Source organism: Oncorhynchus gorbuscha, linkage group LG01 (assembly GCF_021184085.1).
Source record: "Oncorhynchus gorbuscha isolate QuinsamMale2020 ecotype Even-year linkage group LG01, OgorEven_v1.0, whole genome shotgun sequence".
NCBI lineage: Eukaryota > Metazoa > Chordata > Actinopteri > Salmoniformes > Salmonidae > Oncorhynchus > Oncorhynchus gorbuscha.
The window spans coordinates 51,213,449-51,232,282 of NC_060173.1; the positions used below are offsets into that span (position 1 = coordinate 51,213,449).

General features: G+C 42.4%; 1 protein-coding gene across 2 annotated transcripts in view; it reads left to right on the forward strand.

Annotated features, from left to right (window-relative positions):
* The first annotated feature begins 1,391 nt into the window (after positions 1-1,391).
* Positions 1,392-18,834, forward strand: part of LOC124039276 (protein inscuteable homolog) — a 92,575-nt gene continuing 75,132 nt past the window's right edge. Inside the window, exon 1 of one of the 2 annotated variants that reach the window (XM_046355208.1) lies at positions 1,392-1,778. The gene's annotated coding sequence lies outside the window, so the exon portion shown is untranslated. Of the gene's footprint in view, positions 1,779-16,075; positions 16,219-18,834 lie in introns of those variants that run through there. The other variant, XM_046355223.1, reaches the window with a different exon arrangement.

Sequence of the window (18,834 nt, forward strand, 5' to 3'; positions counted from 1 at the left end):
CTTTTTTTCTTTGGTTATTTGAGCTGTTCTTGACATAGTATGGATTTGGTCTTTTACCTATACCAACCCTACCTTGTCACAACACAACTGATTGGCTCAAACGCATGAAGAAGGAAAAAAATTACACAAACTAACTTTTAACAAGGCACACCTGTTAATTGAAATGCATTCCAGGTGACTATCTCATGAAACTGGTTGAGAGAAAAGTTTGCAAAGCTTTGCAAAGCTGTCATCAAGGCAAAAGGTGGCTTGAAGGATATATTTTGATTTGAGTAGGTGACCAAACTTTTGACTGGTACTGTATACAAAGACCCAACTCTTGTTTCAAAACCTAGGACTTTGATGCTGATTCAGTCAATTGAACAGTCAGGATAAGTGAGGATTACCTTCACACCTTACAATGTGACTCACATACAGTGACTTCAAACACTTACCTGTTGCTAATGTCAGGAAATGAGCTAAAATTTACGAGGAAATTAGCATGTTTGGCTCAGATGATCTGACACTCAATACTTATTAATCCTACACTACGGCATACCATAAAACAGATACCCTTGTATGTGTGTGTGTGTGTGTGCGTGCATGCTCTTGCATATATACGAACATGTATGAATGCAATAGTGCACATAACTGAACCTTAGGGCTCCTGAGTGGCGCAGCTGTCCAAGGCACTGCATCTCAGTGCTAGGGGCATCACTACAGAAACTCTGGTTCGAATCCAGGCTGTATCACAACCAGCCGTGATTGGGCGGAGCACAATTGGCCCGGGTTTGGCCGGTGTAGACCGTCATTGTAAATAAGAATTTGTTCTTAATTGACTTGCCTAAAAAATATATATAAAAAATACAATAAAATAACCGACCAATCATTCACTCAAACGTGTAATAACTATGGCTAGGAGTTTCTGCGGACCTTGTGACCAGACCGGGAAAAACTCTAGGCCCTAGCAAGAAGTAATGCAGACCCGCCATGTGTTTCCTCGTAACGCAAACCACCCGACTCTTATTTAAAGCTACCAATTTTTCCAGGAGGTAGTCATTTCCAACCCTGACGTGCAACCAGACACCCTGAAAGGCTCACGGTAAAACTCCAGAAACAACACACTCACAGCCACAGCCTCTTACCTTCCCAAAACCCCTTTTTCTCCTGTGACTTCTCAGAGGAAGGTAAACACCCTTTCGCAGTGTCAGAAATGCGATTTCATTCTGCTGCGATGGCAAGTACTCTTTTTTTCACCCCCTTTCTTCTTCTTCTTCTTCTTCTTCTTCTTCTTCTCCCCTCCCTCTGTTCCCACATCTGGATCCCAGTTCCTCATTTATTTATGTGGTCTCCCTTGTTTTTGTGGGACTTTAAAAGTCCTCTACCTTGTTCACTTGGCAGTTTCTCCACAAATCTGATGAGGTCTACAATTACATTTCGCCATAACTGGTCAACTCAGCAATTACATGCTTGACCACAAATTCTCTCCAAAATACAGTGCTGCGGCTCATATGGCAGACAGAAATAGAATAGTTTTCATGTCTGTTTGGACGGCCGCCCAGCTGAAACTATGCTCCGCTGCTTGACTGACAGAGGGATGTGGGCTTTTTCTCCCCAAGAAAAACCTTAAGGTCACAAATCCTTACGAAAGACCGAGGGAGCTCCTTCCAGTTGAGCTACCAGTACCTCAGTTAAGCTGCGAGGAGAGAGGAGCTCGCAGGGCACTGGTAGAGGCTTGCTCCTCGACAATGAAAACTCCTGGGGACACTTAACCTTTACGACGCTGACCTTTGGCTGGGGTAAGTCTGGCAAACACTCCCCTCGTGTTTACTCCCTGGGGGGGGGGGGGGGGATCCGCAGAAGACGGCTCTTGTGAGGTTGTCTGTACTTCTTTAAGAGATAAGTGACGTCACAATGGGATAAATTTGAGAATTGTCTATTACTACCTGGTGTCTGACTAAGTCCTGGGTGGCATCATTTGCCTCTTGCTCACTCACCTCGAAGCTCATAGAGAGCTCAGGGCATCTTTGAGACCGTTTCTCACTGTTTACCGCTGTTATTGTGTTAGTTGATTCATTGACTCTGTAAGCCACATTACAATAGTGTCTCCCATGGCAATGCTATCTTCATCTGCAGGTCAGGATATTTAACTGGAGATGAAGTTAGTGTCCGTCAGGGGCGCACGGTGGTAGCGCCAAAACTGATATTTTAATGGAGTAACTTTTTGCCTAAATCACAGACAGGCATCGCAGTTGTAAATACTACATAACAGCACTGTAACATAGTGTACCGATGTCTGCCAGACGCAGAGATGCGATTCGCCACCTGGTCATCAGAAGGGGGAAAGGAGAAGATTAATTGTGTGTCGTCTACATAGCAATGATAGGAGAGACCATGTGAGGTTATGACAGAGCCAAGTGACTTGGTGTATAGCGAGAATAGGAGAGGGCCTAGAACAGAGCCCTGGGGGACACCAGTGGTGAGAGCGCATGGTGAGGAGACAGATTCTCGGCACGCCACCTGGTTAATTCTAGGTTGCAAGAACAAAAGTAATAACATTACAAAGGTAAAAGGTCGGTGCATTACAAAGCAGAACAGATTATTGTTGAAAGTGGGACTATCACTTAAATTTTGTTCTACCATTATTACCAGGCAACCCATCCCATCGCTACAATATCTATAATAGTGTTGTCATTCAAATGTACCGTAGCACTCAAAAGTTTGGACACACCCACTCATTCAAGGGTTTTTCTTTATTTTGACTATTTTCTACACTGTAGAATAATAGTGAAGAAATCAAAAATATGAATTAACACATTTGGAATAATTTAGTAACCAAAAAAGTGTTAAATAATTCAAAATATATTTTATATTTGAGTTCTTTAAAGTAGCCACCCTATGCCTTGATGACAGCTTTGCAAACTCTTGGCATTCTCTCAACCAGCTTCACGAGGTATTCACCTGGAATTAATTTCAGTTTACAGGTGTTAATAGTTCATTTGTGGAATTTATTTCCTTCTTAATGCGTTTGAGCCAATCAATTGTGTTGTGACAAGGTAGGGGGTCGTATACAGAAGACAGCCCTATTTCGTAAAATACCAAGTCCATATTATGGCACGAAACAGGCTCAAATAAGCAAAGAGAAACGACAGTCTATTATTACTTTAAGACATGAAGGTCAGTCAATCCGGAAAATGTCAAGAACTTTTAATGTTTCTACAAATGCAGTTACAAAAACCATCAAGCGCTATGATGAAACTGGCCCTCATGAGGACCGCCACAGGAAGCGAAGACCCAAAGTTACCTCTGCGTCAAAGGATAAGTTACCAGCCTCAGAAATTGTAGCCAAAATATTTGCTTCACAGAGTTCAAGTAACAGACTCATCTCAACTTGAACTTTTCAGAGGAGACTATGTGAATCAGGCCTTCATGGTTGAATTGCTCCAAAGAAACCACCACTACAGGACACCAATTGCTTGGGCCAAGAAACACAAGCAATGGACATTAGACCAGTGGAATTCTGTCCTTTGGTCTGATGAGTCGAAATTTGAGATTTTTGGTTCCAACTGCCGTGTCTTTGTGAGACGCAGAGCAGGTGAACGAATGATCTCCGTATGTGTGGTTCCCACCGTGAAGCATGAAGGAGGAGGTGTGATGGTGTGGGAGTGCTTTTCTGGTGTCACTGTCAGTCATTTATTTAGAATTCAAGGCACACTTAAACCAACATGTCTATAACAGCATTCTGCAGAGATACGCCATTCCATCTTGTTTGTGCTTATTGGGACTATCATTTGTTTTTCAACAAGACAATGACCCAACACACTTCCAGGCTGTGTAAGGGCTTTTTCACCAAGAAGGAGAGTGATGGAGTGCTGCATCAGATTATCTTGCTTCCACAATTACCTAACCTCAACCCAATTGAGATGGTTTGGGATGAGTTGGACCGCAGAGTGAAGGAAAAGCAGCCAACAAGTGCTCAGCATATGTGGGAACTCCTTCAAGACTGTAGGAAAGGCATTATAGGTGAAGCTGGTTGAGAGAATGACAAGAGTGTGCAAAGTTGTCATCAAGGCAAAGGGCGTCTACTTTGAAGAATCTAAAATAGAAAATATATTTTGATTTGTTTAAGACTTTTTTGGTTACTACTTGATTCCATATGTGTCATTTCTTAGTTTTGGTGTCGTCACTATTACTCTACAAAAAAATTAGTCGGTGTGTCCAAACTTTTGACTGGTACTGTATTTGAGAAGTGTTTGGGTATAGTAAGTGCTATTCTATGCACAGTCAAACTGAGAGACAAAGATTCACACCGCTCGTAACAGTACAGGGAATCATGTGCCCTAACAGAGATACTGCCAACTCACTGCGCCCCCACCTCGCCCATACATCCCCCAACTTGCCAAATGCTGCCAACAAGACAACATCATGGCCTACCCTTCCTCTCATAGAGCAATATGTGCCAGGCCAAACCACTCAGTGGATCCAGTTCTCTCTCCCTGTTTCCCTCCACAGAAAATATGCTTTGTGTGTGCTTTTCCAGAGTCATGCCCGGGCTGTAAACCACTGAGAGGCCACGGCTGGCTGGAGTCTGTAAATCTGTGGAGTGGGTGTGGGTGGACGTGGACGCCAGCTTTGTTTGCTGTGGAAGATGACAGTGATTATAGTGATGCTAATGATACTGATGAGTAGGCAACAATGATAGGTCTGTGTGTGTGTGTGTGTGTGTGTGTGTGTGTGTGTGTGTGTGTGTGTGTGTGTGTGTGTGTGTGTGTGTGTGTGTGTGTGTGTGTGTGTGTGTGTGTGTGTGTGTGTGTGTGTGTGTGTGTGTGTGTGTGTGTGTGTGTGTGTGTGTGTGTGTGTATGCCACGTGCATGCATACGTTCATGGTTGTGTGTTATTTGGATCCACTGGCTGCTTGCCTGCCACATTAGAAGAGAGTCTCTCTCATTCTTCTCAGGCCTGTTGAACAGCTGGGAAGGGGAGTGGCGTGCCTAACTAACTAACGTGACCCAACCGTGTAGGTGTGGCCCCTAGGTCTGGCTCCTGACTCTACTACCATACTGTTTAATTAGCCTCTCTCTATGGGTGGGATAATTGGTAGCTTCAACTTTTTGAAAAAAACTCCTCTCTCCTCTTTCATGACCCTCCACCCGTAGTAACTACTCATCATAAGAGAGCTATGATGGGATAATGTGTTGTCGTCGCCTTTGTCAGATCATGGGTATAGCACGATTGTTGTGGGTGTGGTTGAGTCCAGTGACGAATACTATAATTGGAACCCATTATGTTTCAGCTTGACGGCAACATTTTATTTGTATTATTTTTTATTTACGGATAGCCAGTGACACACCAACACTCAGACATAATTTAAAAACGAAGCATTTGTGTTTAGTGAGTCCGCGAGATCAGAGGCAATAGGGATGACCAGGGATGTTCTCTTGATAAGTGTGTGAATTGGACCATTTTCCTGTCCTGCTAAGCATTCAAAATGTAATGAGTACTTTTGGGTGTCAGGGAAAATGTATGGAGTAAAAAGTACATTATTTTCTTTAGGAATGCAGTGTAAAAGTAAAAGTAGTTAAAAATGTGAATAGTGAAGTAAAGATACCCCAAAACACTACTTAAGTAAAAATACTTTAAAGTACTACTTGAGTACTTTACCCCACTGTTTTATTGTAATGTATAATTTAGCTGGAAACGTGGTGCTTCTTGTAGCTAAGCTACCAGAGTAGGTTCCTCCAGGTAATAAATGGAGTTCGAAGCTTTACAGAAACATTTAAAATAATAAAAACGTTCAAATATCCTTGTCAATAAAAGTATACTAAATATACCATGAAAGGGCGGGATTAAAAGGACACGGATTTAACCTAATCCAGGACAAAAAAAGATTTCTCAATGGAGAATTATTATTTTTTGACCAGGGAAAAGGCTTCATCTGTGACTGGGAAACTGGCCCATAAGAGTTAATGTTTTATGGTTATCTTCTTAGATTGGCGAGCTGTTGTTTTCTATCACCATGAATTCTGACCTTTGATGATAAGAGATTGGCCTCCAGTTAGCATTTTGCCATGCCCATGACTCACGTTTTTAGCTGTGTCTGGACGTGGCAAGTATCTTTTTCCACAAGTGGCTACTTTCCATCCTTCCCGGTTGTTATTCTCCGTCTCTCCTCTTCTGTCTTGCATCTGTGTGGCCGAAGCGTGAGTCAAGGCGAGGCCAGTTCGGGTTTCGCTCCCTGCTGTCTGGCGTCCCTTGGCTTAATCCATCGCTCACATGGTGTCGGCCTGCTCTCGTCTTCACATTTCCAACCCAAGCTAATACTGTGTTTTTTTCTCAGGGCCCGTATTCATAAAGCATCTCAGTCTCAGAGTGTAGGATCTAGGATCAGTTTTTCCTTTTAGGTCATAATAAATAAGATTACATGGACAGGAAGGGACCTGATCCTAGATCAGCACTCCTACTCTGAGGTTTCACAGATTTCTCCTTCAAGCCTGACTCAAAGTCAGAATACGCTCTGAAACTTTGTCAGACCTCTTTTCTCTTCTCTTGACATGTTTTTATGGAAACGTCCACTGCCAAAAGAGTAAGTTAGTGCAATCCCTGATGAATTGCAAATGTTTCAAAAGTTGGCAACAACTGAAGTGGTTAGCTGTGTTTAAAGACACAGTCATGCTGCTATTAGTCATGACAATACTTTGCCAGGTTAGCAGAACGTCCCTACATGAAACTCCATACGCAAAAACAAACTTGGTCTTCTGTTCGGTTTCATCAAGCTTCTCGACGGATCAATTGAAAGCAGAGACGAGAGCCGGGCCCATTCCAGAACAATTCCCATTTTTAGAAACATTCCAGACAGGCATTGCCATGACAACAAGCCGGTTGACTCCCAGCTGTTGACTTTTAACCCCGGGAAGGAGTTCAATGTATTGCCCTCCACATGGAGCCAGATGCCTGTGTCTGTCACTAATAATAAACGAGTAGGCTAGCATTACATGAGCTAGCCTCCGCTTACATGCTAACTGCTAACCAGCTAAAGACAAGACACCTAATCAATTGCAGACAAACGTTACCTAATGGGCCTGCCCAGGTTAAGCATGAGATTCTGCTGTCATTTTTATTTGCAGCACAAATATGGATGACAGGCATTAACCGTTGGACATCTCTGGTTTCTTTATTGTGGACAGTTGGGCTGTTGATGCATCGGCGAGAGAAAGGGAGCTTGTGACTCAGTGGAGGCTCTCCCCATTGTGGAGCTCAATTAAGAGAGTGCACGTATACTTTTCGGCGTAGTGGTGCGCACACTGGTTGAAGCAGGGGACTACCCCTGTCCCCTGCTTAGCTTTGGAAGCAAACTGTGTTACTTTCAGCTGAGCTGTCACGTGGACCAGTGGAGACTGCTGAGAGGAGGACGGCTCATAATAATGTCTGGAACGGACTCAACGGAACGGGATCGAACACATCAAACACATGGGTTTTCATGTGGTTAATACCATTCCATTGACGCCATACCAGCCATTATTATGAGACGTCCTCCTATGTAGGCTACGTTGACATCTGATTTTCCCAACAAAGGACACCATCATTTCAACGCGAAGCTAGGTATACTATCATTCATCCATGGTTGATTGAATTGGATGTTTAGAAGTTTAGAAGTAGTTACCATTAGCCTTATAAATAGGATGCCAAATGCGTAATATTAATAAAACACTTTTACCTTTGCATATTGTCTTGTGTATATGAAGGACGGTTGGTTGTTATTAATATGTTGGTTTCATGTCTCCATCTCAACCAAAAAAATCCAAGTTGAAAAATAGTACTATCAAATCAAACATTATTTGAAGTGCATTTAAAGTTTGATAGATTTTTTGTTGAGATGGAGACGTGAATCCTGCATATCAATAACTAATTTATATACAAACAGGATATTGTGAACGCAACCAAATATCAACACTGCTTGGATAGTACAGTGTCTTTAGAAAGTATTCATACCCCTTGACTTATTTCATATTTTGTTGTGTTACAGCCTGAATTCATTAAATCTTGAATCTTTTTTATTTTCTTACCCATCTATACACAATACGCCATAATGACAAAGTGAAAACATGTTTTTAGAAATGTTTGCAAATTTATTGGAAATGAAATACAGAAATATCTCATTTACATAAGTATTCACACCAATTTGCTATGACACTCCAAATGGAGCTCAGGTGCATCTAATTTCCTTTGATCATCCTTAAGATGATTAGAGTCCACCTGTGGTCAAGTAATGAATTAGAAAGAAACACACCTGTCTATATAAGGTCCAACAGTTGAAGGTGCATGTCAGAGCAGAAACTAAACCATGAAGTCCAAGGAGGTAGAAATGTGATGAGGCATATATCTGGGAAGGATATAAAATCATTTCTAGAGTGTTGAAAGTTTCCAAGAGCACAGTGTTCTCCAAACGTATGGAACAAACCAAACTCTGCCTAGAGCTGGAGTTTGCAGAAAGACAGAGCATTAGGCAAAATACCCTGTGGTCTGATGAGACAAAAATGTAACTATTTCACCTGAATACAAAGGGCTATTTCTGTAGAAAACCAGGCACAGCTCATCACCTCATCTAACACCATCCCTACCATGAAGCATGGTGGTGGCAGCATCATACTATGGGGATGCTTTTCAGCGGCAGCGAGTGGGAGACAGGTAAGAATAGAGGGAACAATAAATGGAGCCAAACGCAGGCAAATCCTTGATGAGAACCTGCGTCAGAGTACCACCGGCTGTGGCGAAGATTTACGTTCCAACAGGACAACGAGCCCATGCATACAGTCCTTGAGTAGCCCAGCCAAAGCCCAGACTTGAATCCCATTGAAAATCCACAGCTAACAGAGCTTGAGACCCCCCCCCCCTGTAACTATTCCCCGGGTTGTTGCTGTAAATGATAATGTGTTCTCAGTCATCTTACCTGGTAAAATAAGGGTAAAATAAAATAAAGAATGGCATAAAATCCCCAAATCCAGATGTGCAATGCTGATACAGAAATAACCAAGACAACTGAAAGCTGTAATGTGCTTCTACAAAGTATTGACTCAGGGGTGTGAATAATTGTGTAAATTAGATATTTAATATATTTAATTTTCAATACATTTTCCCCAAAATATAAAAACATTCACATTATCATTATCATTATGGGGTATCGTGTGTACAGTAGATGGGTGGATTGAACATTATTTTTTAAATCCATTTTTAAATCAGGCTACAACACAACAAAATGTGGAATAAGTCAAGGGTATAAATACATGAATAACATATATAAAAACAATTTCCAAATGTAAAAGTGTATTATTAATATAATGAATTTGACATTCAATTTATAGGGCTAATGTTAACTACTTCCAAAGATCCATTCAACCATGGACGAATGATAGCATAGTTAGCTTAACATTGAAATGTTGTCCTTTGAGCAAATCAGATGTCTATTTAGCCTACATAAACCTCATTCCGAATGTACTTTCACATACAGTTTGTGTAAGAAAACTTAGTTACTTTTTAATGTTATTTAGGTAGTCTATCAAATGAGTATGGAAGCTGATCAATGTGTTGACCTGATAGGTCAGCTGAATCGAGCACATCTTGTTTCCAAAGCTAAGCAGCGTACGCCGGGGTTGGTATTTGAATGGTAGACTTGATCTCACTGAAGTGCATTACCCTTCATATACCAGTAGGAGTCAATGTTCAGGCAGGAACTGTTGGACTGTGCCTTACCATTTTATTTCAATATACCTCCTTTTTAGGTTGATAGCATGACATTGAAACAATGACATAGATTAAAACATACATTTTTTTTCTATCAACATTTAAACAAGGAATACACAACGAGGTCCTTGTTTTTGAAAGAAAACCACATTTTTTGTCCATTAAAATAATACCAAATTGATCAGAAAGTGTAGACATTGTTAATGTTGTAAATGACTATTGTTGCTGGAAACGGCAGATTTTGTTATGGAATATCTACATAGGCGCACAGAGGCCCATTATCAGCAACTATCACTCCTGTGTTCCAATGGCACATTGTGTTAGCTAATCCAAGTTTACCATTTTAAAAGGCTAATTGATCATTAGAAAACCCTTTTGCAATCATGTTAGCACAGCTGAAAACTATCGTTCTGATTAAAGAAGCAATAAATCTGTTCTTCTTTAGACTAGTTGTGTATCTGGAGCATCAGCATTTGTTGGTTCAATTACAGACTCAAAATGGCCAGAAATAAAGACCTTTCTTCTGAAACTTGTGTCTATTCCATGCGAATAGACATGGAAGGCTATTCCATGCGAGAAATTGCCAAGAAACTGAAGATCTGATACAACGCTGTATACTACTCCCTTCACAGAACAGCGCAAACTGGTTCTAAACAGAATATAAAGAGGATTGGGAGGCCCAGGTGCACAACTGATAAAGAGGAAAAGTATATTAGAGTGTCTAGTTTCAGAAACAGAGTCCTCAACTGTCCTCAACTTGCAGCTTCATTAAATAGTACCCGCAAATCACCGATCTCAACATCAACAGTGAAGAGGCGACTCCGGGATGCTGGCCTTCTAGGCAGAGTTGCAAAGAAAAAGCCATATCTCAGACTGACCAATAAAAATAAAAGATTAAGATGAGCAAAAGAACACTGGACCGAGGAACTCTGCCTAGAAGGCCAGCATCCCGGAGTCACCTCTTCACTGTTGACGATGAGACTGGTGTTTTGCGGGTACTATTTAATGAAGATGCCAGTTAGGGACTTGTGAGGCGTCTGTTTCTCAAACTAGACACTGTAATGTACTTGTCCTCTTGCTCAGTTGTGCAGTTGTGTATTCATATTACAGTGAGCGTAGTTTCAAAATCTAAGTCCACTCTCTTTGTCTCTCCCGCTCTTTCCCCACCCCCTTTCCATTGTGTAACAAGCTGTCATATCGTGTCAGTTCACGAGGGACTTTTACCTCATGTAAGTGTGTACGGTATTCTGTGTTACAGTTTTTGACAATTGCTTACACGTGATTTCTGAAACTATGGCTCCTTTTCTCTAGACTCTACACACAAAACCTCAAAACACACACACACACAACATGCAACACGTCACTCATCTCTTGCAAAACCAAACACTTCATTAAAAACTATTTGAACTCTTCTCAAAACGTTGTTTTTGCGTCAACTCTACACGCAAACCATCAAATGACTAGCTCTTACATACGCCAACTACACACGGATGTGACAAATGTGAAACACTATTATCTTGTGTCTTTTGCATGTTCAGCAGTGTTCAGTGTACAGAGTCCACGGCAGTTTGTCGTAGCTCTCACACGTACATGTATGTGCACAAATATATACAGTATGTATGCATATTCAGTATATATTTACACTATAAACAGAAATGCAAGGGGAGGGAAATACAATGTGTTTCTTTCTCAAAACATTGTATTTTTATCCTAATTTTGGGATGAACAGTAACAGATACAGTAGAATATAAACAAATCGGCTTGTTACTGTAAAGAAAAAAAACAATTAGGGTGTATTCTGTTTCCTATTTGAGTCTGGCCATAGCACCTCATCAACGTCACAAGCGATGTTGTCTCTGGCTAAACAGTGGGGGAAGTAGCGTCTGGAGTGGCGTATCCAGCCCTGGCACGCCCCCTCGTCTACGTCACCACAGGCCTCCTCCATCGCCTGGAGAAGGGGTATGCGTTGGTGGGGTTGGCGATCGTATACCTTCCAACGCCACGCCGAAAATAACTCTTCTATTGGGTTTAGAAATGGAGAATATGGTGGCAGGTTGAGCATCAAAACTTGCGGATGGTCAATGAACCAGTTGCAGACCAGAGCGGCCCGGTGGAAACTTACGTTGTCCCAGATGACAACAAACCTGGACTGCTCTGGCCCATTCTGGCCCATTCTGGCCCATTCCTCTGGTCATTGGGAATGAGGATATTATGCAGGGTGTCCAGGAAGGTGATAATGTGGGCAGTATTGTAAGGACCAAGACTGGCATGATGATGAAGGACACCGTTCCGACTAATGGCTGCACACAATGTGATGTTGCCACCACGGGACATTGACGATGGCGCGGTGTCCAATGAGGTTTCTTCCCCTGCGTCTTGTCTTAGCTAGGTTAAAACCGACCTCATCAACGTAAACTAAATCACGATGCACTGCAGCAGCATCTAGTTCCATAGCTCTCTGAAACAGATAAAACATTATTCTATGACAGTATGAATAGACAGAGCAATCAATATGTAGCACAATACACTGGAATACAATACCAATGACAGGATAGTATAGCTTACTTGTACGTATTCATAGCACAGTTATTTCACTCTGTCAGAATTCCGCTCAAATGGTACTCTGTAGAGCTCTTTCATACGAATCTGATGGCGTTTCAGGAGACTCACCCTATTTATGTTACTGAATGTTGTGTTGTCAGTGATGTGGTGTTGCAGTTGTCGTAAACGTATGCTGTTGTTTGAAATGACCATATTCACGTAGGTTTACTTACGTGCTCTCATTTCGAAATGTCCGGATGACACTTTCTGCAGTGTAACGGCTCAAGTTAGGCTGGACCCTCTGCCCAACCTCTCTGAAACTCAAACCACGGTTGACCACATGCTCTGATTTCTAAGTGAAGAAATTTGCTATTAGTGTTTTCACACGTGAGCGAGCACCGGGTGTAGGTAATCGGTAAATGAGTGTGGCATTTTGAATGGAAGTGTTTCCAAAACAAAACACAAGACCTGTTAGTTTTGAATGATGTGTCTAATGAACTGTGTTTAGTGTTTTGCAAAATGTGTGTTTTACAATAGCAAACTGAGTGTAAAGCCGATAATGTGCTTGCAGTTTTGCGGACTTGGTCTGAAGATTAGATAATTAGTTAATGGTTTCACTGAGTGTGCCTCAAGTACCACTTTTAGTGTCTAAGCGATTGTAAAAAACTTTATTATTTAGTTAGTTAATAAATAAATAAATTGGTGTAGTACTGAATATTCAAAAAGCTAGGGTTCTTGTGGATCCAGGGATATTGCGGCAATCAGAATGAGACTGATGAGGTAATAATAAATAATTGACTGTCATTGATGTAAGAGATATTTATGAATCTTTAGAGTTTAAGTCAGGAGATAGTAACTCTATCTTTTCCCGTGGTGCCTCAAATTCCAAATTAGTTAATTGTTACATGATCAATTGAATCGAGTAATAATTAAATGTAGTAGTTAATTATTCGATAAATAGCAGTCATCACATTAATGATAGTCACGTCATGACAGAATATAGGATGAAAAATATGGAAATGTTTTTTACATTTGTACGTGGAATTTTCAACGCACTTTCAACATATACATAGTTCTGATGATTATTTTAACAACAAATTAGTAATGTGAAGTCAATATATTTAAGTTGAAGTTTTACCCTTATTTCAATGTTTACAACGCTGGTTGAAATGAGAAAAAAAACAGTACTACTGTAGTTGGTGACTTTAAAAAAAAACAATGTATTTTCCATGTTGATTCCACGTCACAATACTTTGTCAAATTAAGTTGAAACAACATTGATTCAACCAGTGTTTGCCCAGTGGGGAGTTTCCTCCTACAGTATGTTACTCCTCTGCCCACCCCCTCTCTAGCTACCTCGCCTGCCTCTTTCTGTACCTCTTGTCTTTCCCCCTCTGTCTCTACCTCCTTTGTTTCCCTTTCTCTCCCTACCTCCTTTGTTTCCCCCTCTCTCCCTTTCTACCTCCACTGCCTGTCTCTAAACCCCCCCTCTCTAAGCTCTGATTGGAAAGGTGGAAGAGGTCTATGAGCTGGAAGGTCTTTTGTATTGGACTATTGGGAGATGGAGTAGGGGAACTTTTCAGTTGAGTGAGTGGGTGAACATAGAAATCCATTGTGTGTGTGCAGTACATATAAGGGTCATGTCTATCTATCTCCTCCTTACAGCGAGTGTTGCTGCAGTGGAGGGTTCCTCAGGGAGTCTTGAGAGGAGACTTCTCACCTGCATCGCAAATGGAACACTATTCCCTATATAGTGCACTACTTTGGAACAGGGACCATAGGGCTCTATTCAAAAGTAGTTCACTATAACGGGAATAGGGTGACATATGGGATGCAGCCCTCCTCATTCTCTTCTCTAGTTTCTGTGGCCTCTCACTTGTGCTCCCTCGCGGCTTCCTTTACAAGCTGGTCCGTCCTTTAGCAATGGTAGCGAATGAAGAAGTGTGTTTCTCATGATCTCCGCCCGTACCTTACCTTCTGGCAATGTGCCTGTTCACATCAAACGAGACAAGACTGAGTGTGCGACCTCTACACACACACACACACACACACGTTTAATTTGAAACACCAGAGGTGTTTTTGAAGTGGCGTATGTGCTTAGCGGTTATGTGCCAAGGGTTTTGTACATGCCCAGCGAATTTTCAGACTAAATGTACTTATCTCATTGACCCAATGCGTGCCCCATTTACCGTGGGCTTTTGATTGTGTGGTGGAATAACACCCCCCCCCCCCCCCCCACAAAAAAAAACTGAATTCTACCTTGGCTCGGCTCTGAAGTGATGCCTGTGTTTATTGGCACGAGTAAGGACTGGGCATAGGACTTGCCCCCCTCTCCACCTACACACACAATTCACCCCCTCCTCTAATGTCAACCAGCTGGGCCCCGGAGAATCATTTCCGAGTTGCAAAGAATCGTACTGCCCCGCCCTTTCCCCTCCCTCTCCTCCTCCCCTTCTTTCACTTTCATGCCCTCAAGCTTTCTGTGTGTCCCTTTAATGTAGGATTGATTCCACACCCAATGAGGAACCCAACACAGTATCCACACAGTACAAACGTATGGTTTGTGCATGGGATATGAGGGGCATTATCTACATGGCAGGTGTCAGTGGGTGGGGATGGATGGATGGACAGCGGGTTGTACAGTAAATCTGGCCTATGGATTGATTGCTCTTGACTCCTGTGTTTTGTAGATCTGCCATTCTCACATGCAGCAAACTGTGGCAAAGCTATTGCAAAGGCACTCAATCTACCTGGGGGAGCAGTGTCGCGGCAACTCCAAAGGCATTGGGAAGAGATTTACAGTAGAAGATTGAACCAAAATGGTGTTCTCTGCGATGGATGACAATTTACTTCAAAGGACCTTTTGGTTTGATCTCTTTCTTGGCATGGGAGACGAACACACCAATCTCATAAAACCTTACCAGAAATATTACGCTGTGGCGCATTAGTGCCAGATTTTCTTTTCATGATGTGGCCATTGTTTCATCAATGCCTGTGAATTCAGGCGGTCTCAAATGGTGTCGGTACCGTTACCTGGCTAAATGTTCAGTACAAATGTGTCAATGCTGTTACCTGGCCACATTTTCAGTTCAAAGCCATCTTATCTTATTCATCAGGTGATGTCTTCATGCCCAAAGGCCTTAATACCAGCATGTGTCAAGTTGACTATACACTCTTAGCAAAAAAAGGTGCCATCTACAACCTAAGAGGGTTCTTTGGCTGTCCCTATAGGAGAACCTTTCGGAGAACCATTTTTGGTTCCAGGTAGAATTTTTGTGTGTTCCATGTCGAATCCTTTCCACAGAGGGTTTTCCTCAAAACCCAAAAAGGGTTCTCCTATGGGGACAACCGAAGAACCCTTTTGGAACCAGTGGAGGTTGCAGAAGGGAGGATGGCTCATAATAATTGCTTAAACCCTTTTTTCTAATAGTGCACTACCCCACTACCTGACCATGTGATAACTGGTCTCCAATAATGACTGTATTACAGGACTCTGTCACCTATGTGCCATGTGTTATGTGGTCTCGTTCGATCTCTCTCTACCCCATTCATTATTAATAAGACGCTCCTTGTGTTTTTTCTCCCCTCCGTTACTCGGTGTCAGGTACAGCAACAATCTCCTCCATTGGACCGAGGCTCAGGATTCATTTGCAGCTTAAGAGTGTGTCTCAAATGGCACACTATTGCCAACAATAGTGCTCTACTTTTGGACAGAGCCCAATGGGCCCTGGTCAAAAGTAGTGCACCATATAGGGAATAGGGTGCCATTTGGGAAGCAGATTCCGACTTTTGTAGTCTCCCTGCTGCTTAGAGCCATTCAGGGCCTCTATTAGCTGTGTGTTAGGCTGTGGCGCGGCTTCTCTCTCACGTTATATGTATTTAGCCCACTATTTTTGATGGACGGGGGATCTTAGAATGCACTCGGATATTTCTCTTGGCTTGCCGGTCATCTTTCAGAAGGTATGGCAATTACATCATCCACTATTTTTTTAAGTCAATGATTTTTTATTTTTTATTATTGACCGTTAAGTATTAAAATGACAGTGTGTTTGTTTGAGCAGCCTTGTGGTAAAGCTATTGGGATATTTAATATATAATAATAATAATATATGCCATTTAGCAGACGCTTTTATCCAAAGCGACTTACAGTCATGTGTGCATACATTCTACGTATGGGTGGTCCCGGGAATCGAACCCACTACCCTGGCTTTACAAGCGCCATGCTCTACCAACTGAGCTACAGAAGGACCATATTTACAGGCCCGAGTTGTATTTGGAAAAAGGGTGAATCGTTGGCTCATGGTGTCCAACCAGATGAGATGGTTGGGAAACACTTTGCGATTACACTCACTTTGAAGTAGAGGTTCCATAATTTGTAGCGTATCTGTCTATGCTTGTTAGCGTGACGTTTAACAGAGCAGCTGACCTCAGAGCACACTTGTGTTTATGTGCCTTTGTATGGTATACGAAACAGTCCTCACAGTGCATTTGAATGTATTTGCGTGCATGGAGGTCTAATCCTAGACTGTGTGTGTGTGTGTGTGTGTGTGTTTATGCATTTGTGTCTGTGTCTATGTCTGTGTGTGTGTGCACAAGCGTGTCTATGTAACTTGACCCAGGCTTATCTCATTCTCCGAGTTACATAAGGAGAGCAGGTTGCTATGAGATCTTAGGGAGAGAGCAGACCACTATAGGCAGCAGACCACTGGTCCTCTGATACGATGCCTTTGGAAATGATTCTCCGGGGGCCAAATACTTCACATGGTTTTTGGTAGACCACTGTCGGCCTGACTTGGCCATACAAGGATGTCCTCTTATTTAGTCAAATCAATCTCTGACTGGAGCGTTGAGTTGTCCTCTCCCAAACTGGTGACTAACAAGGCTCCAGAGGGCAATTAGGAATGATTGTGGCATACAAGAGAAAACCAAATCTGCGGGACTCTCTCCAAAGCCTCATTACGGTGTGTTTTTACAGATCTTTTGTGTGTAGCCAGAAGTGGAACTAGAACTTTTGTGCGGTGTGCGAAGATTGTGTTTTCTATGTGTGTGTGTGACAGTTACAAAATTGTCACAATCGAAAGGCCAGAAAACCCTGATTTGCCTTTGTTGCAAAAGAGAAAGCTATTCAGGGCAGTGAAGGAAAGTGACCTGGCTGGTCTAGCAGTATGCTGCAGCCTCTATAGTGTCGGCATAGGTTCAAATCCGGCCTATTGCCGTTTGACACAACTTCTCGCTATCTGTCAACCTCTCTACCTGTTCAATACAATCTGAAAATTCCATAAAATACATATATATATTATTTTAAATATGGAGAGACAGGAGTGAGACAAACATGGGACATCAGATGCATCCATGTCAAGTCAGACAAGGAATGCATGTATTCACTAGGAAACAATAAATGTAGCTAACTCCGAGACCTCCTGCGCCTCGACCTGTTGCTGTTTTTTCCTAAGTTTGATTTGGTTTTATTTTCATTTTGTTCATAAGTGTTTGTCAACACCTGCTACCAACTAACCAGCTAGCTAGGTTTCAATGGAGCCCCCTTCGCCTGGAATAGCTAACAAAGTTTTCCAGCGCTGTAGAAGCTGTGTTTATTACGTTCTTGTCTGGGACAATATTGACAATCCAGAGTTCCAATGTGGAAATTGTTTGCTAGCGGAGAATTACAGGAATGAGGTGGCTATGCTTAGCAAGCAAATCTAAGTTTTGTGTGAACTTATGGGGGAAACACAAATTGGAACTTTCCCGTTCTCAACTCCTGTGGCTGGACGCCGCTCAGACCTGATGGATGTTTCCCCGCCTCGCCATCAGTCCCTCTCCGAACGGCCTGTGCTCCCTGGAACTTGCCTACCAAGGAAGTCACCTCCATCTGCTTCTCCTTCTCCATCTTGTAGAGGAGTAGATGGAGAACAGCAAGAAGACTGTTCCAATCAGCACTGGTCCCATGTCACAAGTCGTGGAAACCGAAGGCAGCGGCATGCTGCTATGGGGACTGGATTGGCTGCAAGAGGTTCGGATCAGATTGACATAAGGAATAGCTTCTCTGCACTGGTGCCTGATCTACCTGTGCCTTCATCGCTGGGACTGCCTGTGTCTGCGACAGCTGTGATGACTCCAACTACACTGACTCCAGCGGTGGCTTCGTCATCGAGTTTGGCTCCTCTTCCTCATTCTGGATCTGGTGGACTGTTTGCTGTGGGAGGTCTGGACCTATTGCCAGAAGCAGCGGTTGTACACTATCCTACTTCTCATGGGCCCGTGAAAGGTTCAACGAATTGTGTGAGTGGTAGGAATGGGCGGATTTCTCCATCCCCTTCGTGTTGTTATTGGACAGTTCTATGGTGAGAAATGTCTCAGTCCCTGGAGCAAAAACCTTGTGATATCCAGGAGCACGAGTATAAGCCATCAATAAGCTGCACCCAAACATTTTTAAACCTGTATCGGGAAATTGAGTCTGTCATATTGCATGTGGGATTCAATGACATTATAAAGAGCAGCTCAGAACAGCTGAAGATGGATTTGAAAGAACTGATTGGGTCTCTGCTTGACACCAACAAATGTCGCATAATATCTGGC